Below are 27,958 nucleotides of genomic sequence, written 5' to 3' on the forward strand. Positions count from 1 at the left end.
AATGTTTGACTTCCAAAACCAGTGTGTTTGCTGAGTTCTCCTCTGGTCAAAACTGGATGAGGTATTTAGTCAGAGCTTCTATTTCAGTATACTGGCAGTAGTTCAGGTGTTGGCATGTGCTCTACTGTCCCTGCGTGAACTGTGACCCTACCAGGAACTGCATCTCAACATGGACTGCGTCAAACTTTGTGTCTTCCTGTGAGTTGCTGGTCTGGCTATTCTAAATATAAAAGTGAAACCTGTATTTGTAACTTCCTTAATTCATTTTAGGTAGGTGAGAGCTGTTTTGAGTAAATCCATTTAGTGGTATTTTTTTCTCTTTTTAAAATTTTTTCCCCCTGTGATGATATATTTTCATTTTTTTCTTTTTTTTGGTGAGCAACCTCTTCCTAAATGCAAAAAGTGGAAATATGAACATCTATATTTAATAATTGGCTGATTAACATATTTTTTTAGATTCTCATCAGGGTTTTAAGTATTGACACTATTACATAATTTTTTTTTTAAGTACAAAAATGAGTTTGGGAATGGTAACTTTTAACCTTGTTATTTTACAAACAAGCAACCCATTCCATTGTTAAAGATGTATTTTGGATACTCTGACACCAGCTTCAGTCAGGAGCAAATATGCAGCTGAATGTGTTTAGGCCTAATACACGGTGTTGTTATTACATCCTGAATGCTTTGGCACTTCCCCAAATTTTTCAGCTGGAAATCATGAGACAAATGAAAATGGTTCATTACTACTCTGTGGTAATTGCTTCTTGCATCCCTCCTTCTTGATTTCCAGCTTCAAAAGAATGTGGTTGATGGTCTGTACGTGCATTATTTGGGTTGTACTTGCTTCTTCCTCAATCACATATGTTGGTTATACTACTTATATCTATGTTTTACTGAAATATCTGCATGAAAGAGAGATGTTTGCTCTGATATAGAGGGGATAAGATAGTAGAGTCCAATTACAGGGACTTGTGGCATGTACATTTTAGGCTAATTATGCAGTGGTTTCATGGCAGTAAGCCACTCAAGAGGAATAATGCTGTAAAGCAGATTATCATAAAAACATGGAGTTTAATATAGAAGTTTGGAAGATAAGAAACAATGGAACCAGTGTAATCTCTTGTCCTTTGATTTTTATCCTTGCTTTTCAATGCAAAGTCGGAAGTGGTAAGTGTTATGTTTACAGTGAATTTTTGAACAGCTTGAGCTGACTGGATTTTATTTTGTTCTATAGAAGAGCTTGCTCCCATCTAGACTAGAAAGAGGCAAGAAGCACTGTGTGTGTACTCAAAAGGGGATCAGCCTGTCCATTGCATGTGGGTGTAGGCTTGGTGTGTAAAATGGTTGTACTGCAGGGATGTCTGGAGATGTGAACATGAGGTGAGCCACCTTTGTCTAGAGTCTGCTGTGATGTTTAGGAGTTCAAGATGTTGGAGGTGCAGGGGTTGCAAGATGACAGAAATCTTATGACTGAGGAATTAGAACTTAGCAAAAAAGTGAAGCCTTTTAGATTCCTAAAGTATCTGTGATCTGTTCAATATATGAAACTGGAGAAAAATTAAACAAGGAATGGTTTTATGAGCTTTAGTCTCAATAAAAATAATTTAAAAAAAAAGAAAATTAAAAAAGAAAAAAAGGGAAACAGGATGCGGGGAAAAAGCTATGAGATAACCAAGACAGTCAAGATGAAATAATTTGAGTGTGAGCCTAGAATAAGTCTAGATAATATTGATGCAGAACCCAGTAAGGTCATTGCATGCATCATAGATAAATTTGAATTGTAAATAAATGTTAGTTTCCAAGGCACTGTTGAGAAGTTTTAGTCTGAATTTAAATTTGTGTTGTCCAAGATGAAATTTCTGTGGTCATAATAAATGCCAAATCCTTCATGTTTTGTTAATGTAAAAAATCAGAACACACACCTCCCCTCCACATACAAATGTCAGTGAGCTGCTATATCAATATTGCTGGAAATGGAAATGAGAGGGTGTGATTTACTATATGAGGAATAACTGACCTTGTCTTTCCCACAAACAGTATGTGGGCTTTGGAAGTTGCCTTTTTGCAGGGCTAGTTCTTTCCCTGGTTTCACTCACGCCACAGGAGCACAGTTTTCTAGAATCTGGTGTTATGTTGATGTGGTGTGGTATTGCAGACTTAAATGTGTGTTCTGAAGATGGTTGTATTATTTCACAACTCTTTGCATTTCTCAAGTCTCCTATTAATGTTAGAAGAACTGGAATTGCTGTTTGTTTTGACTAGCAGGTAGTTGTATGAACAGGCTGATCCTGTTACAGATATTTAATGAAGAATATATTAATGGTTGATAACACTACAGTCATTGCTTTGAATTTTATAAGCATTAAGTAAATATTCACTGTTTAGTGCTAAATGTTAAGGGAAAAATAATGAAGCCTTGTGTTTTAAAAGAACTTCTCAATGAGGAGAAAATTTCTTTAGGTACTCTTTTGATTGCATGGCGATAATAAATGCTAAACAACATTTACTTCTTTTTACCCCCAGTTTCAGTTGCTTTATGCATATTTTTTTAAAAAATATCTACATATAGATAATTAAAAGTACACTGTACTTGCCCTGAATTAGCTATGGAATGCTCTTTCTATTAGAAAATATTAGATGCTGAGCTAGTTTCACGAAATCAAATTCTGTAGGTCTGTAGTTACTTATGGTGAGACAGATTTTTAAAAACGGAAATAGAAGTAAGTTTAGTTTTCATATTACATGCATCTCAGCAAATTTGTGTTTTCTGTAATTATATAAATTGTTAGGTATTACTCATTTTTGGCTGCGTGCCTCACAAAAGCATGCCTGTTCCTGTTTTCCATAGTGCAAGCCAAGATGGGCAGTTTAGCAGGCAATCTCTAAGCTGACAGAATGCCAGCTTTATAAAGGAAAAACACTTCAAATGCATAAGTGATGAGCACAACACTTTTTTACTGAAGCTGGGTGAGTTCAATGCATAGAAAATGTAAGTTAGAGATAACTGAGTAATACCTTCTTTGTAACCTTTAAAGCAGCCATCACACTGAAAACTCTGTTACTGTGCAGAGAAACAGCCCTGATGTGGCATTTGTTTTCACCTGCTGTACACTTAGAGTAGCAAGCCATCTGTGGCTTTTCATGGTAGATGGTTGTAGTGTCTTAGAATGCTCAGAGGAAATTTGTGCAGCTCTATCTCAGCTTAAAGGCACTAAAATGGTAAGTCATGAAGTTGCTGTCTTTTTAAATAGAAAAATCCCATTGAAACTGGAAATCTTGTGAGCTGTCTTCTTCTACATGCACTTCTAATAAATATGTAAGATTTATATTTCTTTGAGTTGCTTAATGGCAGAGAAGAACTTTTTTTTTATAAATTAAAATGGTTTATTTTATTTTAATGGTTTTGGTTGGGTGTTTTTTTGTGTAGCTGTCAATGTTTTGTATATACATGTTTTTAATATATAACACACATACAGTGAGTAGATGTTGTTTTATGTAGGAAAAAAGTACTACAGAAACAGAGTTGTAAGACAAATTTTAGTGAAGATACATGGTGAGCTGGTTAGACTTTTACATTGCTTACTTTATTCTTGAGGAGCAAGATAAAGAGGAAGGAAATAGGCAAGTCCTTTGTTTCTACTTTACCCAAAAAAAAAAAAAAAGTAGTATTTTACAGAGATATTAGATCATGTTTTTATGTAAAAAATTATTTTCTGGAGACAGTCTTATAAATCTCAAAGCCTTGTAGTATTGTTTTGTTTCTTTGCTCTAAGGTACACAGAGAAGTTGTGTTGTGTGGCTTTCCTGGTGTGTCCTTTTGGGTGTGCTTGGCCTTATGGCATTGTTAAAGCTGGGCACCTGAGTGTCCAGAGCAGCTGCCATCCATCCAGTCTTCCTTGATGCCATTCCTTCCACAGCAGCCAGGTCTCAGCCTCTGTCTTTTCTTTTTAACTTCTCTTAAGGATGATCCTCTGTGACCCACACAGACACATAATTTATTAGTTTATGAACTGTAAAAGTTAAATGTCTGTGGTTTATAGGAGGTCATCCTGTCTGAAGTATTGCTTATTTCTGAATTACAGCTGGTCATTTCAAATTGCATAGGCCTGTTGTACTGATCAGTGGGACTCCAGTTTCACAGCATGACCATGTCTTTTCCTAATATAAATCAGCTACATTAAATAGAATATTTTACTGAGCTTCTTGAAATCAGTAAAATGACTGAAACGCTTAGTGCTGAATACAGAGTTGCTTTTCTTTCTATGTTCTTGTGATGTTGTAGAATGCTTTTCGTTGAGATAGGGATGAAGTTGTCTCTCTCTAATGAGTACTTAATTAATATGAAACCACTTCATCTTCATTGTTGTTGAGACTTTCTTTAATCATTGTGGTACAACAGTAGAATAAATAGGAAACAAGAAGTCTCATTTCTTGCTTAAAAGGATTTTGGATTTAGATTGAAAAAAGAATTGTAGTCTTTATATGAAGAATCTCTCGCTTGTTGTTGTTTTTCTTTTTTTAAGGATTTGGACTAATTTATTAGGAATTTTAATGTAGGAAGGCAGGGTCTGGCAAGTGTGTAAAGCATGATACTTTTTATTCTGATGGTTTTATTGTTGTGTTTTCTTGCCATGTGCAACTTAAGTTTTATTTAGATGATACATCTTTTCATCCACAATCTAACCATGTATTTATGGTGTTCTGCTTTCATGAAAAGTGAACCTTTTCATCTTATATGACTGTATCTCCTTAAGGATCTTATCTTTTAACATAAACAAATAAAATAGATTGCCAGTATTTCCTGGGTTCTACACTTCTGATGGTGACTGAAGCCAGTCTGCTGTTTTCCTGTGATTTCTCTTCTGACATATATTGCTGATGTTGGGTTGCTTACACTTAGTGGATTTCTCACCTCACACTCAATTGCATTGACATATATCCATGGAAACAATTTATTTTCTGCATGGGCATGCTCACTATAAATATTCTATGCAGATTTTTATGAAGAATATTTTATTATTTAATATTTTATTTTGTGGTAATTATCATAAGAATTGGTCTCTGTCATGTTTGTGCCCTCAAGCAGAGGAAAAAAGGGAGATGTTGAATAATGGAGACCTGTAATGAGAACTGCTCTGTTAACCATAGAGGAAGCCTGGAACAAGGCCAAATGTTTCTACCTTAAAACAAAACGATGGATGGTGAATTGAAGGGAGTACCCAGGAAAAGTGAAACAAATCTGTCTTATGTTGTAAACAACTGTGATCTTGCAAGTTTGTTTTAAGGCATCAGCAAATTAGAGTAGGAAGAGACAGGAGAACAGGGAATGGATTTGCAGATGCTGATGTGCAGCTTCTCTGAAGAAAGATGGAGTGGGAGGAAGGCCTGGTGATAAATTAGCAACAGGGGCTGGTTGAAAAGGCAGGCTGGAGGTAAAACTGGCAGTAGGTTTGGGGAAAAGATGTGCTTGGAAAATGCTTGTTTACAGTCATGTACCTGAAAGTGTAAGAACAGGCCACAGCTGCATTTCCCAGCTGTGAAAGATGATGTGATAATTTCACTTTGCATTTCGCCTCTCAAGCATATTTGGCATGGATATCAAGGATCAGACTTTAGAAAATGTGCGTACATTAGATAAAAGGCCTTCATTGCTTTGAGTATTTCAGCATAAGAGAATTGCCTGCATGCAATGTTGCTGACCCTGATGTCTGTCACGACTGCAATCTGCAAAAGCCTCCAGCACATCAGAATATCGAGTGGCTTTGGCAACTGCCCTATTTGTGAAAAGCACATGTTGCACTTTTTGCTCACCTGCTGTGTAAAGGTAGTGGAGATGAGAGGGGATAGGGTGCTTTAGAAAAGACACTGCATTCTGAAAGAGGAACATCCTTACCCCTTGGAAAAACCCCCAAGCTTACAAAATATTTTGAAAGTTTAAAGAATTCTAGTGCATTTAGACAATTATGCCTTCAGCACTTACAGTCCTCTGGGAAATTGTTTTATTTCTTTGGGTATTTTCCTACAAGGTAATAAGGTAATTGTTTCGCAAAACATGCTTAGATAAACCTTTCAATGTTTTCAGTATGGATTCAGCTATAGGCTTTTGTGATTTACAAGTATTCACATTTATGCACCTTTTTCACTCTATTTTTAAAAGCCTTTTCTACTGTTGTATGCAAGAAACAAACATAAAAATTGTGTAAGCCAGAAATTCTGTGTATATAATCAGTATGAAGAAAATGATAAAGCTTTTTAAACCAGTGGGGTTTTTTTAGAGTAAAAAATTATTGAGTTGTAAGCCTGTGTGCTTTTGTTATTACAGCTGGGTCAGTTTAAGCTTGTTTTTGACCTTAGGTTCCCTTGTTCCCTCTAACCTTTTTGAGGCCTCAGAGCTCTCTCAGTTCATGGGAAGTCTGGCACAGAGGAGGAGGACACTGGCAGTGTTTGGACAAGCACTCTGAGTATTTCTAGATATCCAACTGTCACAAATTGTTCTTCTTCGTGTACATAAGAGGAGACAAGCTCCAGTAATTTTTACTAAATGTTTTATTTCCCCTCCCTTTTTTTCAGTTTCACCTTTTTAACAGGAAGTAAGTTGTGAAGTTGTGTTTTGCTTCAAGTACCCTTCTGCTGGTCCTGCTTCATCTGGTGAAGTGCTGGACTACTGATGACTGTGATCAGTGCTTAGAAAAAGTGTTAAACCATTAAGCAATTGGTCTTTCCAGCCGTTTTGCTGGAGAGTTTTAACTTTGTCAAAATCCATCTTGAAAAGCTTGTATTCATGTCAGGAAAAGAGAGCTTCTTGTATAGCCTCTGTATAGTATGCCAAGAGCTGCAACTGATTTAAAACAAAGGTTCATAAAGTCCAACAAGGTTTATTCTAAATAGGCTCTGAGTGTAAGAAAAGCAGGCACATCGGAGGTGAAGGTTCTGTCCCACCATCATGTATCTAGAAGCTGAGGGAGTTGCAACGAGTGATTGGGCCTTCTGCAAAAGAGAGTGCAAAGGAGTCATTGCTGGTGTTTTAACATGTGTTCAGGATGGCATTTTTGCACTGCATTTACAGTCTGAGGACTACTAGCTGGGAAAATAACAGATCAAACACAGAGCATACAGTGGTCCTTGTCCTTAGGCCGTTGTTTTTTCATGGGTTTGGTGGCACCAGTGTTTTTGTACTCAGATCTCAGTCAATTGTGATTGGTGAATTGGTGAAGATCTCAGTCAATTGTGATTTGCAAGTGAAGTACTTTAAACATCTTGATGGTGATGTGATTAATCGTTTATCATTCTTACAGGCTTAATTTTGGGGTTATTTTTGGAGGAGGGTTTTTTCTGTTTGTTTTGTTGTTTTTTTTAAGTGCTTGGCACAGAGACTGTGGCCTCTTCTGTGGCCTCTTTTTGGCATTATTTGCTTCTTGCAATTAAAAGAAACAGTTCTCTGTTCTGGTTAACCCCTTGAACATGGTCCCATTTTATTGGCTTTTGTTGTTTCTGTTGTCCCTCCATTCTTATCTACAGTTTCCAGATTGTTCTGAATCATGGCTATGACTTTCATATTTTTCCACTTTTCTCCAAATGTGTTCTTCATTGACAGCAGTTTTAATTGTAGGGTCCATAGTGTTCAGTTCTTCACAAGGAAGGGACTTTAATTTGCCCAGGCCAGGAACAGAAGGCAATTGTCCTGTGAGTGACATTGTTTATTGACTCTGAATGCATCTCAGATTCTGAACTTCAGTATCCTGATAGCATCCTAGAGGAGGATGAAGTAGTGTCTCTGGAGATCTATTCTATTTTAGAAGCCAAAAAGAAACTGCAGTGTGCGAATGCCTGGATATTAGAAAACTGAGGTTCTCTAAAATATTGCCTTGGGACTTCTGCTGTTGCCTTTCTTTTATATGTATGCTGCAGCATTTTATTTTTAAATGAAAAATGTTTCTTAGTGTGAGTTCTCAACTAAACTATATGTGATGCTCATGACTAGGGATAAAAGTTAAGGCAATTTTCTAGCAGCTGACTTTTCCCCACTGCTTTATAATAAAATATTTAAAGATTTGTAATGGTTTGGACGACCATGATAAGTGATTCTGTTATTGCTCTGTATTTTATATATGTACATGTGTGTTTTAAGACTACTTCAATTTTAAGTGTGATGGGAGATGAATTTGGAAATAGTACCTACAAATTTCTTCTTCTGTTTAAGTGTAGATTACCTGTTAAAGCACGCACAATAAAGTACAATAAAATGGTTGTCTCTTGTGTTTAGGATTGGTGGTGATGGTTTCACTTGTGCTTTCTTTTGCTTATCTACTCCTTAGTATTAAAGTTGATGTTCTAGGAAAGGGAAATACAGGGCAAAAAAAAAGGGAATCTGGCATCCATAGAAATAATTGTAAATATTGTCTCCTTTTTGTAACTGGACGTGACCAGGTTTTCTTAGGATTTTAGTGAGAGTTTAGTAAAAAAAAAAGGGTTTAATTAAAATAAATGCTGGATTGGATTAAGGGATGATTTTTATCAAGTTTCATCTTTATGTTGTATTTTAAACATATTTCTCCTTTTGGTTCAGTTTAATAATCCATGATGTAGAATTTCTTAGAGCTGTTTTGTAGGACTAAGTTATGGAGTTTCTTTTAATGAAAAACCATGAGGGCACTCAAAGCTTGTCATCTGCAGAGTGAGGTACTAGCATTTTAAATTAGGTTTTAATTTGTGTCTGTGCTAGAGAAAACTCTTTCAAAATATGGCAGATGATGTATTTAAAAAGAATTTCAGAGGAGTTGCAGTGCTGTTTGAAGTCTAATTTCACCAACCTCCCTATTCAGAAAAGTGTTTGAGAACTCCATGAGACTACTTTGTTTTTGTTGCTCTTTGAAATGAGAAGCTAACGGGATAACTCAACATAAGTAATGAAGAATTACATTGTAAAATTGGATAATTAACAGAAGGCAATAAAACTCTGAAAAACTTTGAAGTGTGGGCCATTTGCTACTTTTACCGTATGTCTGAAGTTCTGGTAGACCAAAGTGTGCAGTTAATATCAAAACAGAATCAATGCTGCAGTGTGTCTTTGAGCAGAAGTATTAGTTCTGTGGAGATGGAAGGACATCCAGTATTCAGTAAATATAAAGAATTTTTCATCTTAGTCACTTTTTTTGAGGATCAGTTATAACTATGCCTTACAAACAAGAGTTTAACCATATCTTCATGTAAGTCTGTCTTGTGTAAGTCTGGAACCCATTTTGAGGGGTAGAGAAGTAATTGAAATGATGTAACTTGTCTGAACTGAGTAAGCTGTCAAATCCATCCAGAGGTGTTGTGTGATAGTTCTCCCTTTTTTCACGTCTCAAGACTAATTTGTTTCAGAGGATCTTATTGCATTTTGTAATATATATAAATAGAACCATTTTGTGATACAGTTGATTTAAAATAGGAATGTCCAGGAAGAAAGGCAGAGCAGATGAATCTTCTGCTGTAGGATGAAATTATTGGAAATGTTGCATCCATTAAAAATTTAGTTCCCTCACTAGCTCTCTCAGTATTTTAAGGGTGAGCTTCATCCTGCACTGTCAGTATTTCTTATGAGATGGAGTATTCCTCATTAGTACTTTGGGAATATTTATAGGTATTCTAAGGCCGAAACTGGAATAGAATCACTTCCAGTCCTGTTTATTTGGTGTTTTGTGGAGACCAGTGGGAATGCTTACAGTAATCTGCATGAAATTTCTACCACGGTTGCTACTCTCCAACTCTCCCCATTCCTTTGCCATTAAGGGGATATCTCTGGCATCCTTAGGGAATCTTTTTTCCCTAAGGAGGCGGATCATGCATTACAATTAGTATGTATGTAAAAACAAATTGAAAGAAAGTAAAAGCTGCTCCCCTTGGTTATGCTGTTGCAAATGAAGGTGATTCTTCGGAGGCAATTTTAGTAGAGTACATCCTAAAAAAGGCATGCTAAACTTAGGTTATTTTTCTGACTTTTTTCAATTTTTCTTCCTTTGACTCTTTTACACAGAGGCAAGAGTAAAATTTTCTTGATGGAAAACTAATGCAGAATGGGAGAAAATACCTGAAGAAATTGTGTTCCTGTGCAGTATATAGTACACACAGTTAGCAGGACTAGGTGGTTAACTAGCAAGGTTTTAGACAGGTTTCCTCACAAGATTTCCACTCTGCAGTTTGGGAAGTCAGAACTTAAGTGCTCTTGAGTAGTTTTATTGATGTTTCATCCCATTGTACTGATAAGATGCCTTGAAAATAAGCTTTGCTAATTTTGCCATATTGCTATCAAAAGACTTTGACATTTCTAAAAGTGTCACTGAACAGGATATAGGGAAGATACTATGATAACTATAATTTTCTTCTTGAGCTTTCCCTTATTAATTTTAGCTTTTATTTAGAAAACTGATTTTAACATGCAAACCGCAAGCCAAGCTCAGAACCTGAAAAAAAATCAGCAGAAATCTTACATCCTAGTGATAAATCTTCTGTTACAATTTGAAGTAAATTCTACTATACCTAAAAAAAAAAAAGGAAACCATACTGCACATAGGCTACCCATCCATAACTATTTTCTGTAGTGACTTTTTTGACTTACAGATGTTTCAAGATGGGCAGAAATGGGTCATGAATTGGGACATTGTCAGGAAACGGCAAATAGCACTGCCTCCTGTGGCAGTTTTAAGCATGCAAGAATGTCTAAACAAGAACAAGATTCTTGGTGCTGAGTTTATTAACCTCCCACTTGATGACTTCTCTTATCCTTTCCATTTCAGTATTAGTTTTGATTTCCTTCAGTTACTGAATCATGATTTCCCCCTCTTCTCTGTCTTAATTCTTGCCTCTCAAGTGGCCTCTGCTTTTGTGTTTACAGACAATCCATTTCTTTCCCACTAGTGTTCTATATATGAAAATGAGCTATTTTCTTGACTACCTGATGAAAAAGTAGGTGATCCTTATACTTTGTGAAATAGGAAGGCAGTCTGTAACCTAAAACTGGTTTATCAAGAAATGTTTATTGGAGTCTTTCATTCTTGGTATTTTTCTGTGCTGCCCTTCAGTGGATAGGAGGAATTACTGAGCTAAGGAGGGTAGGTACTGCTTTGTGGTTTGTGCCTATAAACTGCATTCTAACAGCTGCATATCACCAGCCTGCCATAACAAGATGTGCATAATAAAGGAAAAGCAGAGTGCTCATCTTTTGTTTTTCCCTGATGCTTGGTCTCTCTCTTCAGAGCTGCCCTGTGCTGCATCCCCAACCACTTTGACTGTCTGATTTGCTTTACAAACTTTTGAAATTTGAACCATGAAGTACAAGGCCCATAGGTGTTCTAGGGAACAGCATGTTCTAACAAGGAAATAGAAAAAGCTTTCCCATTTTTTCCCAGTAGTAGCCCACAAAGCAGTGCAAAAGATCTATTTTTGGGTAGAGAAAATATTCTTCAAATGCTGCATCTGAACCGTGACCTTAAGAGGATTTTTTGGGTAACAAGGAGGGACTGTAACGTAGGTTAAAACTGTATAATGTTTTTCTGAATTTGGTGCCTAATTTTGGGCAGCTGGGGAGGTGTATTTGTTCTCTCAAAGACCATGTTCTCCAGATGTAACATAGTTAAGAATATGACTTGAATCTTAATAGAGAAAATATATGAAGAAAACTCTTTGCGCAGAAATGTATGGACACAAACAAAAGCAAAAAGCATCTTTTAGCTTTATTTTTGACTGGCAGTGGAGGGTAACAATAAACTGGTTTTTAGGGTTTTTTCCACCACCAAGAAAGGAAAAGGAGTATGAGAAATTAACAGAACTGAAGGTGGGGGTATTGCTTTTTTTTCCCCCTAATAGATTGATTTTGGTGAAGGAAAGACTCTTCTATTAGCAGTAAAATGTAGTCCTCAGACCAGTTCAAACAGTTGCATAATTTTGAATTGATTAAGACAGAGCAGAGCAAAGAAACTTCTACCAGAGTATCTGCTGAGTGCCCTGCTAGGATGCTCAGTTGCAGTAAGTCAAGGTTGCATATTTGAAAAGAAATGTTCCCTTTGCATTAAGTCCTTTTTCCTGTGGCTAAAAGGAAGAAGAATTTTAAGTTAGAATTTTGTTTAACTGGAGCCTTTACTATTGCTCAGTTTCTGAGTGAGAGAACCAGAGGGGCCTCCTGATTTGTAAAATGATGTGCATTTCTGGGCCAGCACTGACTGTGTGGTGTCATGATAGCAGAAGGTCTCCCACATGCTTACACATTTTTGTTCAATTTTGTCTCATCTGTGGTGATGGTAAGGTAATACAATTTTTTTTCAAAATGTTATGTGTTTTTTAAAATCCTATTACTTTAATGTTATACTGTTTAAATCCCATTTTAACATTGTGTTTATATGGGAAAATGTAGTACACCCTTCTGTGTGGTCTAATTTTCATTTGTGATCTTTGTGTATCAATACTGCCTCCAGTGCGATCTAATGTGGGAGCCAAATTAATTTGTTTTGGAGAAATTCAGACCTTCGGGGAAAAAGTGAGAAAAGTTGTGGGTAAAAGCCCTGCCAATTGCAGCCTGGGCACCAGCTATATGTATTTAGTCTGTGGTAGAGTTTGAAGGTTATCTTAGACAAAGTGTGATTATCTCACAAATTTATCTGCGGTGCAGCTTCTCTTTGCTTTGTTGCATTGTTTCAAGTTATCTTAGCTTTGAAAGATGATGAGAACTTTGGAATATGGCAGCTTTTCCAGCAGCATTGTTTGTATTTCTGGAGGGAGTACCAGTCTTAAAATGATGATTTCCATATGAAGTTTGGGTGTGTCTTTGATGTTTCTTCTGCTTGTTTGTACTATTTATTTCCTGTAGTCATTCTAGGAAAATTTCAGTGGCTTGCTCTGATGCAGATGTTATAAACCAAATATCTCTTTCTTCTTGTATAATTACAAGAGATCAGAAACAATGGAATCATACAAATCCTTGCAGATAAATTTAAACAGGACATGCATCCTACTATTCTGTACTAGTAAGCAAAATCTTTATTTCACAATTTAAATTTTTGGACATTCCTAATGGTGTTTCAAATAGGAGTTTCCTGGTTTTTGGTGAGTTTACAGCAGTTAGTTGTATGTGTATTCCTGATTCATACAATTACATTGTGAATTAACATCAGAATTGTAAGTGTTGCTTGGTGAGTCAAAGATAATGAGAGCCCATACCTGATACTGAAGTTAACGCTGCATTTTAATAAATGTGCCTCAGGCCAATGTGCCTGTGCCTCTGTTAACTTTCCTGCATAAGTTCTCCCAAAGCTTGAGTACCAAAACACCAGATGAACGCCAGCTCCAGCTACCAAAATCTCCTGCTGTCTTTTGTGTTATGTTTTTGTATGAAAATGGAATCTCAAACAAACTTGAAATACAGTAACCAAAATCAGATCCAGGTGTTCTTTCTCAGCTGCCTGAGGAGAATGCGGAATCCCGTACTTCATGCTCTACTTAGTGTGGATGTAATAAGTTAATTGAAAATAAGTATAAATTCTGTGGATTGGAGATATAGGAGGAAGGAGAGCTGTGAAAGGAAGTTCACTGTGGGCACAGTGCTGGGCAGTTCTGGGGTCTGTTGCCTGCTATTTTAATCCTAGTGCACAGCAAAAGCATGGAAGGTGTTTGTTTTCAGCGATGGCTTATGATGAACTAGGCATTGTAATCAAAATCTTGACAGGGATCCTGCTTGTATATTAAAACTCTTCTTCCTTAATCTTGTTAGTACCAAACACAAGAAAAAAATATCTCTTGAGGAGCTTGGAAATTATTGTGTGTGTCCTCCCTGGGATGGTGCCCAGGACTGAAGTGTTTACCTCTTTCTATTTGCTTAGCCTGAGGCATTTGTGATTGCTTCAGCACGGTGAGCAGCCAGGGAGATGAGATGGGAGCTTGCCTGCATGTTGGGTGGCAAAGAGAGGGATAGGCTGCTAGAAGAATGCCAAAGCATTGCATGCTTTCATTGCTGATGGGGAAAACATTTGGTCCTGGGTAAGAGTATTTCAGACAAGGCTTGGAATATGTCCACATCACAACAACCATATTTTTGCTATCTCTACAGTCACCTAAAAAAATGAACCCTAAACTCCACAGCATTCAACTTCATGCTGAAGAGAGAGTAGAAGAGCTAAGAATCTTGCTGGGGGAAGGAGGGAGCATCTATCACTTTGGGATTTATGGTACCAGATGGAGTGTGCTGTGTGTTCGGCTCCAGTGATGGATATGTTAAGTTTTGTCTTTGTCTCATGCATGCTGAGATGGAAGAAGGGAATGCATCCATCACTGAAGGAGAACAATCAAAGCCAGAAAAAAAAAAATAGCACAGAATATGAAAGCCCTGTAGACAAAGAAACTGTTGCTACTTCTCTCTCTGGTATCATAAATGATTTCAGTACATTTGGGCTGGGAACCTAAATGGTATCAACTTTGTTGATGAGTTGTACCAACCAATGTAAATGCACACTCCCCTCCCCAGCCCCCCTTCCCATAAGGTTTAAGAAGTCTCCCCCCCATTTGGAAAAGCAGATTACAAGTAAATTTTTTCCCTGATACATAACAAATAAAATTTATAGACCTACCTAGGATTTAATATGATCTCCTGTACTTAAAATGGAATGGATATGATTTCTTTAAATAATTTTGGAACACTCAGACTGACAAAGTGGATAAGCCAGCTTTTGGAATAAACTGGCGTGTAAAAACTGGCAGAGTTTTTAAACACTATGCATTGTAATTGCATTTTGTTGTGATATTATTTCTTCAGCTGCACAATTATGGGAGTCTGCTGCATATTAGCAGACACTTTTCCAATAACCTCAGGCTATATGCAATGAGTTGGATTTTCCTCTTCAGACTATCATCTTGGATTCTCCCAGACTACATACCACTGCTTTTTTTTTCTTTCTGCATAGCAATGCATGCTGTAAGCAATAGTGAGTGTAATACTTTCTGCATTGTTAGGCAGTGAACATTATCAGCAGCTGCAATATTCAGGATTAGCCTTTTTGTTATTATTTGGCATCTGTGTACCTACATGAATCTGTTCAGTCCTGTTTCTCCAGAAGGCAGCTGGGCTCTCTGAGAGAGCACAACCATAAAGGTTTCCTGTAATTGTCACTATCCTCAGGAGTTCAGTCTTAATTGGAACTGCAGTGTTTCCAGTGCAGTTCGCTGAGATGTATAAAAACTTGCATTTTATTTGAAGAATGTGGGTTATATAAAAAGATGTCTTCACATTTTATAATGGGGGGATGGGGTCAGATCAAGGTTCTCAAAGATATACCACAAATCAGTTCCTGAGTGAGAACTATAATCCAGGTCTCATAACCCCTAGCTTCATCCTTGGTCTGCTACCAAGCAGATGTCTCTGAATTAATTATGCTACAGAAAACATATCAGCTGGTATCCTGCAGTACAGCAAATGTATTTCAGAATAGTAAATAAAATCTAGGACTTCCCTGGGGCTTGAACTTTTTTTTTTCTCTAGGAGGTGTCTGTCATCTAAGCTTTATTTGAATTTTTTAAAACTGAAATGAAAAGGTTCACTGGCTTTTGCCAAAGGTCAGAGTAAACATTATTTTTATGGTTATATATTTACAGATGCATTTGCTAAGGACTGATCTTCCATGATATCCATAGTTTTGGTTTTACCTTTCTTAGCTTACTTGCTGCTTTTGGAAAATAGAGGAGCCATGTACTGGTTAATGAAAGAAAGGAAGCAGCTGTTTCATGCAGACTAAATTACACGGAATTCAGTTTTGATGTTTTTTCGCAAATCTTCATAGATTTTGGAACACATGATGATCAATGAAATTTAAGATTTACATGCTGGCATCAGCTAACAGCATGTCACTTAAATCAGAGAATCAGTTAAGACATGAAATGACTTGGAAGAATTTCAGAAAGGAATGACGTTTTATTCCAAGAATAGTTGTGCTCCTGTCTGGGTGGGTGGAGTAATGCTGAAACTATTTATCTTACAGGTGAAAATAGTAGAAGAGGTAGAAGCAGTGCAGTGTTGCATATTGGGAAAGAAAGGAGATTTCTTAAGAAGACCATTGCATGGTATCCTTCTGCAATATTAAAATGCATATGTGCACAAACACACAAAACCAAACCAAAATGAACAAAAAAACTCCAAACCAAATACAATACCTCTATTGAGTTTCATCTTAAGGACACCCAAAAATGCTAGGAACATTTATTTTTTATCTAAGTCTTGTAGAAATACACACAGAAACAAATTTTGTATACATATGCTACAGTGTTCAATAACTCTTTTCTTTGACTTGCATTATGAAGTTGATTTCTCTGGTCATGACACTCTTGGCTTTCTGTGTCCTCAGTACTAACAGTGTTGTCTGATAGGTACTAAAACGTTATTCTTGTCAGTATCTTGGAACTGGAAAAATCTGCCTGGATCATCACACCAGTGAAATTAAGGTTCAAAAAACAATGTAAAAGTTTGGAGACATGTAGGCAGCAAATACCAGTGGCAACAGAGCACTATAGACTTCAGTAAAAGGCCAGAGAAACACAAGAATAAATAGTGTCACACTCAAGAATAAAGATTTTCAGAAGTTTTGCTCTCAAACCAGAGAGATCAGAGTTGTATCAGAAGTGATTTATTTTGAATAAAATTGCTCAGTTGTGTAATTTGCAGAAAGTTGGATAAAGGCCATGTTTTCCCTTCTCTTTGAAGTCTTCATGAAAAACATGACTTCAGTGGGAGCAAGACCACAATAATTTCTCTTTTATTACTCTTTTTCTCCATCTCTACCATTTTAAACAAGGTAATACTGTTTGTTCTTTCAGAAGTCTTAATAATGTATTATACTTTAAAAATGACTATTTTGGGATCATGGTGGGGTTTTTGGAAGAACTAAGTGCTGCTGCTCTTGGACTATAAATCTGTGGTGCTTGGTTAAAAGGCTAAATGAACATTAACAGGTCCAGTCACTTTGACCTCAATGGAGTTAAAACAAGTAGCAGGGCAAGTTCAGTGGCTTTAAATGAGTTATTAGTCAAATTCCTGCTAAACCAGATAAATGTTATGTCATTCTCTTCTGTAATTTTCATCCAGAGAGCTCTGGCTGACTGGTGACTTCACATATTCTGGTCTGTGCTTTCCTGCTAGCAATATGATTCCTGTCCTGGCACTCCAGCCTCTGCATTTTTTCTATTTTGGCCTAAAGGAGTCTGTTCTGGTTATTTTGACTTTACCATGCCTATGGGGTCAGCCTGACAAAGTCAGGATGAATCACATGTACTGCTCATGTGATTTACATGTGCCCGTGTGTGTGTGCACATGTCCACAGTTGTTCATGCCTGGGAGCTTGTGCTCAGCAAGGTGAGAACAAAGCTGGAACCTAAGAAAGTCCAGGTACTGCTCCTGTTTTGATTGGATGTAATTTCAGAGTTGAACCAGAAGACACATGTGTCAGGACCTGGAAGTTTCCCAGCCCTGCATGTGAAGCAGGAGCAGGCACAGCACTCTGTACACTGAGCTTCTGCTTTGCAGTGTGTGTTTGCAGGTGTCTGTCTGTTTGGGATGCATTTGTATGGGCTGGTTCTGTGGTCTCAAGCAGAGGTGGCCGGGACGTGTTCAAGGATGTTATTGATTTCTTTATTTGTTCTCCTTTTCCCCCACCAAAAATCCCTACATTTATTTTATCTTGGTTTTATTCTGCCCAATATTGTGATTTGGAAAGCAAGTAAACAAAATGCTGATTTATAAGAAGGCTATTCCTATTTCTTTCATGTTTCTTATGCCTAGATTCTGCTCAATAATTGCCATCTTTGTGTGTGCATTCTTTAGTCAAGCAAATAAGCTAGATTTAATGAGATCTTTTTCCTTATGCAAGGACCTCTTCAGCATGAAGAGAGAAAGAGAAGTAGTAATATTTGCTAACATAAATCATAACGAGAAATGTTAGTATTTGTAGAAGGAACACAAGGTAGTGGATTGCAGTTGCAACCATTCATGCTTGATTGATTCCTGAAAGTAAGATATATTTGCATAATGCAGGCATGTTTCGGGGGGAAGGGAAGAGGAAGGAGAATATTTTTATCCTTTTATTCTTACTCTTGTTTTCCTCTCCTTTTCTCAGTTTTGCTACATTTTCAGTTTTGACAAGATTTTCTTTCTTGCCAGATATCAACAAAAGCAAAGAATGTATTCAGTAGTATTTTAATTAGTAAGTGAAGTTTACTTCTATTTGTTCAGTTCTTCTGTGCATAGATGGTGAGAACACTGAAGTCTGGAAAGCTCCATCTACTTGGTGTCCCTAACACTTCTACTTTAGCCTCACTGACATCATCCACAGTCACTTGGAGCAGAATCCTTAACTCAGGTTGTCAACTTTGTGGAGTAAAAGCCAAGGCTGGCTGGTGAAATGATGTGGAGCTGGCATGTTCTCATCCCACTCGGTGTCCTTTTTTGTCTTGTGAGGTGCAGCAGGGGTTGTCATTAGGTGTTGTGTGAAGATCCTGAGTGCCTGGGCAAGCTCCCAGGTGTCTGGGTGAGGCGAGGTTCTGCTGTGGCACGCTGCCTGGGCAGCACCGTGCAGCTGCAGCAGAGGTGGGAAGCCTCGGCGTGCAGATGAGCCACGGTGTCTAGACACGCTGTGATCGTTTCTTTGCTCAGCTCCATGTGGAGCCAAATATCTCTTCAGGTGTAGCAGACAGAGGTGAGCACAGTGCCTGCACCCATGTAAGAGCAAAGGTGGTAAATGTGTCTGTGCTCTCCACGGTGCTCCTGCCAGATTCAATCACACTGCTTGCTCATAACACTGACTTTTGTGCTGTATCCTATCAGCAGCAGGAACCAGCACTCCCATGTGTTTTGCTTTAAATTTTGTGATGATGTCTTGAAACCTTCCCCTAGTATACACCTAAGTCTATTTTTATCCGTTTGCAGAAGTCCCCTTGCTGCCCCATTCCTTTAAATTAGTGGGCTTCTGGGAAGTAAAATGTACCATGGCTGAATTCCCCTCTTGTGTACCTGTGTTTGTCATTGAGAGTAGGTACAACAGCTGTTTGGGAAGTGAGTTTGTCTGTTGCTTTTCCTGACCATTTTCATAGAAGTTTTTGTGTTAGACCGAAACTGATCATCCATTCCAGAGTCATTTTGAAAGGAAAGAGTGGGAGACAGAGGCATGAAGCAAAGCCACTCTAGCCTTTTTACTTTAGCAACTGATGCTAAACCAAAGCAAAAGTAAACTAAAACGTGATTGCATACCTTCCAGTAAAATGGATTTTTTTTTTTTTTTTTTTTTTTGTAGTTAGACTTCTAATTTTGGTGGCTTTATTTACAGTTTCTGTAAGTCTGGTTTGGTGTGGGCTGTGTGGACTGAGTTAACCTAATTTTAGCTTAAATAAATGAATACTCAGGGTGGTTTCTGGTGTTATCCTACCCACAGCATGTACTGTATTGTGCTTGATGAGAGTGCTTCCACAGTCACGGGACTGCAGAGTTGCCATATGAAGAAGTGTAAGGGAAGCAAGACATGGCTCTGTAGAAATTCAACTTTTATGTATTAGTTTTTGTGTGTGTGCATGTTTTCCCTAAATCAATAAGATGGATTCATACCCTGCTTTCCAGTTTTGTTTAGATTATTAAGATTAGAATAAAAGAAACCTTGTTCAAGCTTTTATTTTGGTCGAATAAAATCTGATATGTTTATGTAAAAATAAGAATCACGAAGCGAGCACGTTCAGGTGCTTATAGAAAACACTAGTAGTGTTAGGCTTGTTTGGAAAAATTGAGGTATACAAGCTTCTTTGTAATGTTTCAAAGTCTAATAATTCAGCTGCTCATTCTGGTGTAGTGAGTGCATACATAAATCACTAGCACACTGCATCTTGGAGATGGGTTGCTTGTAGTTGTCTGTAGAACTTGCTGAACAGTAACAGTTATAATTAATTACTTGACAGACTGAATGTCTCAGAGTAGTTTGTCATCAACATGCACTGGTGACTGGTAGTTTGAGTGCTGAGGTGTTTGAGCATTCTCTGGTACACAGTAGTATAAAAAGCAGAATTTGGTCCTCTTCCAAGTTTTAAATTTGTCCTTGCCTTTCTGAAAAGTGGGAGGCAAAGAAAAGGTGATGCAATGTCTTGTTGAAAATATAAGCTTCTCCTACCACCTTGGACTATGAAATTGAAAGTGACTTTCTGTACTTCAGCTTTGCTTGATCCCTGTGCCTTGGAGAACACCATCTAAATCTGTTTTTGGCAACTTCTACAGCTGAATTTCACAGAGGGGTCTGTATATGTGCACATATGATGTAAATGATATGATAAAATTCTTAATTTAGGATAAAATATGTAAATTGTTATCTGAAGTACTTGATGATAGGGAGAATGAGATTCTTGAGAAATTTTGATGTGGTAAACAGAAATCTGAATCTTTGTTGGCCAGTCTGGAGAGTTCTTCTTGCTGTATGATGTTGCCAAACATTTCTATGGTTATGCATTTGGCAGACTTCCTGAGACTTTCATAGGTCAGGAAAGCATTGGAAAAAAATCACAAACACTTCCAGTCATCTAGTGCAGTCATTTCATATAAGTGAGTAAACAGAGTGGAACAATGACTCCTTTTTTGCCTCACATCTCTGTTTAGGTTCAAGGGTGAGCTGTTGATTGCTGGTGTATTCTGTTCTGTAGACGTTCTCAGTCGAGGAAACGAATGCTTTAATTGGACAGAGGACTACTGTTTTTTCTTGTGAAGTGCCTTTTTCTTGAGGTGCTGAGAGCAGGAAACTGCTATGGGATTCCTGTCTTGCTGTTTCACGTAGAGATAGCACATGATTGATTAGCAGTGCTTTCTTTGGTTCAATAAATAAAAAAAAAGTAAGATAATTTTTTGAATATTTATCTTGTGTTTGTCATTCCTACAAGATGGGTTAATGTCTTGAAATGTCCTTAATGGTGCATCGCTCTCGCAAAAATGCCTTTTGTATTGTTTTGAGATATTAGAGAGTAACTATGTTTTTCTTTTGAACTTTGTTTTATGGAAAGGTGGAAGAATACTGAAGTTTTACCCACCTGAATTTTGTTATGGATTTTACTCAGGGACAAATTTAAGTCTGTGTATTAGACACGTTTAATTTTAGTGCTATTAAGGCACCAAGGCAAAATTTTATAGTAAGGATTTTTCTCAAATTCATGTCTCATGGATTTTGGTAATTCTGCAGCAAATATTCCTCTTCTGATCCTCATCCCAAACTGCCAGGTATTTTAAAAAATGATTTTTTTTTTCAATCTCTTTCCATTTGGTTCTTCTTCACTTTGTGTAGTTAAAGTGCCTTACATTTCTAATTTATTGGCTTGAGAGACATGTTTTATGTCTGCAGTAAATGTCTGAGAATTGCTGATGAACTGCCTCCTCAATATCTATTATCTCTCTTCTGTGTTTCCTTAACTCCTAGGAGCCTCCAACATAGACCCAGGACCCCACTTTGGCTCTGCACAAACGCTGAACAGAAGCAGTACATGATTACAGAGGGATGGTGACTAAAAGGTGGGTAAGAGACTGTATTTTGTTCAGTCAGTAGATGATAATGTCATGGAGAGATGATGTCTGGAAAAAAGACTTGTGATGTGACTTTGTAGACCATTACAGTTGTTCTGCCTTTCTCTTTTCCCTAAGCTAAGGAAATCCATCAAATGGAAGTGGGAGGAACGAATGAAAAAGAACCTGCAATTCTCCTCTCTTCTTACCTCTCTTGAATTGTGCTTAACCTCAAAAAGGGAAACTATGTAAAAATGGGGATGTTTGTTTACAGTGACATTGAAAGAGTAATGTGTTTGAAGGTCACTATTTCAAGATGCTGTTTTGGAGGCTCCACACAAACACTTAACCATCAGTCTAAAAACGTCTTAGGAAAAGGAAGTCTGTATAGCTAAATGACCAGGTAGAGGAGACTATTAAAAGTAAGAGAACATCTTAAAAAAAGCTGTGTCTGTGTTCAAAGAAGGAAATAAAACCAAAACATTCCCCTATCTGGCTAAACAGAAAGTTAATGAATGCTTTTTTAACCACACCAAGAGCAGGAGGCCAGCTGGAGACTCTGTGTGGCCTGTGTGTAATGACTCTATGGCAGCAATGATCCAAGATAAAGCCATGGCAGAAAACTTAGTAATTCTTGTGTGTATGTGCTCACCACTAAAAAGTGCGGAGTGGTTCCTGTTTTGGAAACCTTCTTAGGTTAGGAGAAACCTTCTTAGATTTAGGAGACTGCCTTTATTTAACTAATTTAATGTTCTCAGTTTAGCAGGTCCAGATGTAGTCTGCCCAGTTGTTTTAGGAATGGTAGAGTGAAATAGACCAGCTTCTGACTGTGGTATGCAGCCCCTTGCTTTTAAGTGTCTCACCAGTTGAATACTTGAAGATGTCTAATTTCATACCACATTTCAGAAAGCATTCATGTGGACTCAGGGAGTCTAAAAACCAGTGAGTCACCTGTTTAAACTGAGTGGATCAATTAAAAATTTAGATTAGTATCTCTGTTTTAGAAAGAGCATTGAGTATTACAGTGGAGATACTGAGAAAGGGTTGATTTCCATAAATTAAAGCCCGATTAAGAGGATGTTTAAGACCTGGTGAACAGGTTAATATTATCCTTCAACTACTTGAAGGATGTTTACAAAGATGATGGAGCCAAAGTTCCTAGTTCTGGCAAACCAATAGCAGGAGGTTAACATACACAGATTGAAATGTTCTGATTGGACATCGTAGGTAAACCTTTTTCTGTAGGAGTATAGTGCAGCACTGAATAAAACATGGGTTTGAGGTGGGGGTGGCACCCCTCTTAGTAGAGTTTTCAAGTCTTAGCTGTACAGTGCTATGGCTGACCTGATCTTCTGTGGCTTTTAATGGCTAGCCAGACTGTCTGACTGGAGGACTCCCAGAGATCTTATGTAGCCAGAATTTTTGTGATTTGAAGTCAAATCACAGAAATGGCCTGTGGTCTTTGAAGGAGACAACTGGCATGCAGGTGAAAGACATCATTGGATGTATTGTTCTACTTAAATGATGAAAATTTATTTCATATTCAAAGTTCTCTTGAAAGTTTTTTAAAGGAACTAAATAGGCACAAGTTAAGGAGGAGGACTGTGTTATTAGCTTATTAACTGTTTTAATAGTTGTTTAAATTGTAAGGAAAAAAGCTTCAGGGGAAAAGTGTGTTGGAAATCACCGATGGATTCCCATAGATAGCTCTGTGAGTGCCCGGGGGTATTTTCATATTTATAAGTGACTTGGGACAAAAGTGTGGTGACAAGGTTTATTTCTGAAACTAAGTTTTATGGGACAAAAGAAGGTAAAAAAAAAAAGGGGGCAGACTGAAACAAACACAAAAGAACTATGTAAAACCGAATGGCCATTAAAATGATGGAAGAAATTCAGGATCAGTAATGTTAAAGTATTTTGAGTTAGCTTGAGGTCTTGGGACTTTAACCAGCAATTTATCAAAAAAATCACCTCTATATTTTAGGAGCAATTGGGAAGCAAATTTATATCAGGAATTACTCTAAGAGGAGAGAAATTGAAATATTAGACCACTTTCTAAATCTGTGAAGTGTTTGTGTCTTAAAGATGGTGTGCTGTCCTGGTCTCCTTATCTCAGAACAAGTGACGTAGAACAGGAAAAGTTTCAGAGAAAGGCAACAAAAACGAAGAAGGGTAGCAGGATGCAGAAGACATCAATGGAACAGTATTCCATGCAAGAACAACTATCTAGATGAGAGCTTCCAGACAGGAAAAGAGAGAATGACCAGGTCCTAACGCTAGGTGTTTGCAAAATTATAGGAGTTGTGAGGTGTGTGGATGGGAAATGAATACTCAGTGCCACCTAATTTTTGTATTAGAAGAGAGATGAGCTGAAACAGGCAGGGAGCAGTCTTAAAGCTAGGAAAAGAAGTGTTTTGTTTTGGGATTTTTTTTTTTTGCATAGTGTGTAAGTTCTGAAATACCTTGCCACAACATGATGTGTGTGCTGCATGGGTATAAAGAGCTTCTGAACAAATGTGGAAAAGGAGGTGGAAGAAAATAAAAAAAAGAATTGATAAACAAAGGTACTATCCCCAGGTAAGAAAATTACTGAGCTGCAAATTAGGGAAAGTATGAAGTGTTTTGGGGAGAGTGAAAGAGAATTTTTGCTTGTGGCTGCTCTAAACATCTGCTCTTAGCTGCTTCTGAAGACAGAGTAGTAGGTCAGGCTGGATGTTTTGTCTGAGTTGGTTTTGTCATTTCTGTTGGGTTAAACAGCCAGCCTGACCCACTGTGGTGGTTCTTCAATGCTGTCTTATAAACAGTAAGGTTGCAGGGTGCAGTCCCAGAAGAGAACTCTGTTACTAACACTATTTTAAAAAATGCTAAGCTGTTATGTAATTTGAGGTCTCCCACAGAGCTTGGAGCCTTTTCTCTCATTTTAAGATAAATCCTTTTAATCTTGTTTTGGCACTTGATAAATTACAATTAAATTTGCTTTAATATGTTCAAGCTGTTTCTTTGAGAGTTCAATTCTTAGTCAAAAAATCTCTGTTTACCCTGTTCTCTGTGCAGTCTGTAGTGCCTGTCAGGGAGCGAGGAATTACCAGAACACTTTTTCTCAATCTGTGAGTTCTAGTGAGACCCATTTTGGTGTAGAGACAGTAAACTTCAAGGGAAGAGATAAGCAAGATGAAATTGCAAAGCCTAAAGGAAGTACAAAGAGAAGGACAAACCCCTGATAAATTTGGAGATTCTTTTGTGCTTGTGAATTAACTTGAGAAGAAAAGCATTGGAGTTATACTATCATGATCAAAGGGGAAAGGCTAAAAGTGACAGCATGTCATAATTATAGCAGTTTAAATGGCTGGAACAGATCAGGTTACTGGAAGGAAGATGGTCATGGGAGAAAATTAGAGGAAAGTAGGTGAATTCATCTTAAGGAATTGAATGAAAACATGTAAACAAGGTTGAGGAACTACTAAATAAAGTTCTGAAGAGTTAACAGAATTTTAGAAGCTTAGAGAGGAGTGGATACTGGTAATGAAATCAGCTATGTTTAGTTTTCCATCAGTGGTTTACACATGTGAGATGGATGGATCCATGCAAGTATTGAAGAGTGTTCCAACTTCCTATACCAATATGCGTATTTCCTCTGGGAATCTTTCCAAGGGGACTTGAAATCAAAAAAAATTTGGAAGGGGAATTTTTTTTATTAGGTCAGAGAGGTTAGTTGCTCTTGGCAGAAATGAATTTTGTTAAAACAGTAGCAAAAACGAATCTAAAGAAGCTGAAATGGAGACTGAGAATTTCTATGTAACATGGCCAAGACTTGGAAAGACAAAAATGATACCAAAATTTCAAATAGTAATGTACAGTCCTGAGGAAAGAGTATTTTTTTTGGGAAGGGGGATACAAAGGTGTGGGTTAGATATGGATGGATGGGAATTGCAGAATAAGAGCAATTAAAAGGGAAATAAGAAGAATTATATAACATAAGTCATTACCAATTTAAAGTAATGCTTAGGTCAGCCATTTCTCCACCCACTTAATTCTTTGACCTCATCCATTTATGAAGAAAAGTTCTTCTTGGGCTTCTGACTCTTCTGGTGTCTTCCTTGTGGCTCTGTGTGTGTAGTGATGAGGGTTTCCCTTTGTACAGGACCTGTGAAATTTTAATAGAGGAAGCATAACAATGAAAAGCTTGTTAGTAGTAGTTGTTCTTTGTTACAAGAAATCTGCATTCAGCAATAGCAGCAATAGCAATTTCAGAGTAGAAGCGACTTCATTCTCTATTAGGAACTTTGTGCCTGGTGTGTAGCATAACTGCAGATCACTGAGCTGCAAACAGCTTTGTACTGAAGTGATGAATTGGGCTGTGCTTGAATCTGCATATGAGGTGAAGAAGGATCAGGGAGGGATGGATGAGGTCATTGTGCCTAATGGAAAACTCTTTGTTTCTTGCTGCAGAGAATGAGACTCTTCCCATTAAAGCCAATTAAATCTCTGAGATTAATGGCATCTAGAAGCAGGGTTTTAACACCTGGTGTGAAACTAAATGGTCTTTGATTTATAATCTTAATCTTTCTATTTTTTTCTTATGCTTTAAAGTCTAGTTAGGGTTAAAGTTCAGCTTCCCCCCCCACTGGCACAACTGCCCTCCTTTAGGTCACACTCCTTGCAATAGAGATGCTACCTTTAATTATTCCAGATACCTTTCATTAGCCTAAAGTCTCATGGGATGCTTTCTCTTGTTGTGATGATTGAAAATGTCATAAGAATTTGTAGAAAAGGGCACTGTTTCAAGACTTTTTGAACCGACTCTGTTGATCCATGTTTGGTGGATTTATATTTTTTTTTTCGCATGAGAGAGATTTTTCTACTTGCAGTGTGTGCATTAAAATATGTATAATCTGTTTGCTCTGGAAGCCCTTTTGGCAATGACGCTGAAGCAGTTTGAATTATTTTTCACTCAGAATTCAGATTGTATCTTTATAAAATGTGGTAAAATCCAGTGCTGGAAAGCATGCAAGATTGACAGCCCTGGAAATTGAAATCCCTGTTAATCCATGTACTAGCTAGCACAGCCTAGCTGGAGCAGACTCTCTATCTTGGCAGCACAGCTCATGGTTAACCTGATGAGATGACCTCTGTTTCAGTTATTTATTGTTTACAGAGCACTGAAGGTTTGCAAAGATTTTTCACAGTAAAAGCAACGTGTTTCAATTTCTTTTTTCAACATCTTTCTACATGGTGTGTTTATTACAGTATAAATACAGGTTTGTGTCTTTTAAAAAAGCAGAGCTATGAACTCTACCCTGAATTTCTTCTGTAAAAGAGGTGTTTGTGTGTGTCTGTATTATTGGTTGTAGAAATTGGTAGGGCTGTAGTGAAAGAAACAGAGTGCATCATGGTGACATTAGCAATCTAAGGATTTCTGCTAGATCGCTCTGCTGTCCCATCAGCATCATGGTGAAAGTGGCATGTGACAGGAGAAGAAGTTGGCCATGTATGAAAGGATGGGGGAATTCGTTCCTGTATCCAAATGTGCACCTCAGAGAGAGTCCCATCCTCTCTCTGGGGGGAAGCATGCCGGGGTAGAGCATAGCAACCACATCATGCTAGGAAGTTTAGTAGTACTCTTTGCTGAGTTGAGTATCGTTCTCACTTAAATGTCTGTCCTCTCAAGTTATGCATTTCCTAACACTGCCAGAAACTGCCAGTTTTTATGTGGCCAGTTGTATACAATGTATGCAAGTTTCCTTGTTGGGTGTGGGGTTTTTTGTGTGTCCAGTCCCTTCTTTTTGAACCTCTCTAGATCAAATCCTGCATTTTATCATTGCATGAGGTACCCAGGGCAAAGGCATTTCTTCTTCAACATTTTCCCTCTGGGCTCTTTGTTTTTAATTCCAGCAATAGATTCCATAGACCCTTCTCATACCTGTGATACTTGTATGTATTTGCACCACTGCTGCATAAAGTGACACTTTTCTGCTCTGACTCTTCAACACCACACCCACAGCCAAAGGGAAGGTTTTATTTGTAAAATATTTTATTGCACTTGTGTTTTACCTTGTGCTATTAGTAGACACCATTTTCAAGGATTGCTTTTCATTTGTTTGTTTAGTTTTTTTGTTTTGGTATTCCTTCATGAGCTTTGATCTTGGACCGTGGTCCTGGAAGTAGATTTAACAACACGTCTTTCTGTAGCAATGTGCAATTGACATCAATGCAGAGACTTAGTAAATAGACGAGAAAGATTATAACTGCAAAAAGCTTACAGTAGAAGAGATTGAGACTGTGAGATTTTAATATTTGAGAGCATTTTTAGTACCACTGTCAGGTGAAGAAATTAAAGCAGATGCAGGAAAGGAAATGTAGTGTTTTCGCATTTTATTGGTGTTTACATGAATACCCTCTTCTGCTGATGACAGCATGTTTTGGTTACCT

The 27,958-nt window shown here is 37.6% G+C and overlaps 1 protein-coding gene across 1 annotated transcript in view; it reads left to right on the top strand.

Annotated features, from left to right (window-relative positions):
* Positions 1-27,958, top strand: part of SEMA5A (semaphorin 5A) — a 314,579-nt gene that overhangs the window by 60,359 nt on the left and 226,262 nt on the right. The window contains exon 3 of the mRNA XM_054636324.2: positions 21,447-21,538. The gene's annotated coding sequence lies outside the window, so the exon portion shown is untranslated. The remainder of the gene's footprint in view (positions 1-21,446; positions 21,539-27,958) is intronic.

Source organism: Agelaius phoeniceus, chromosome 1 (assembly GCF_051311805.1).
Source record: "Agelaius phoeniceus isolate bAgePho1 chromosome 1, bAgePho1.hap1, whole genome shotgun sequence".
NCBI classification, from domain to species: Eukaryota; Metazoa; Chordata; class Aves; order Passeriformes; family Icteridae; genus Agelaius; species Agelaius phoeniceus.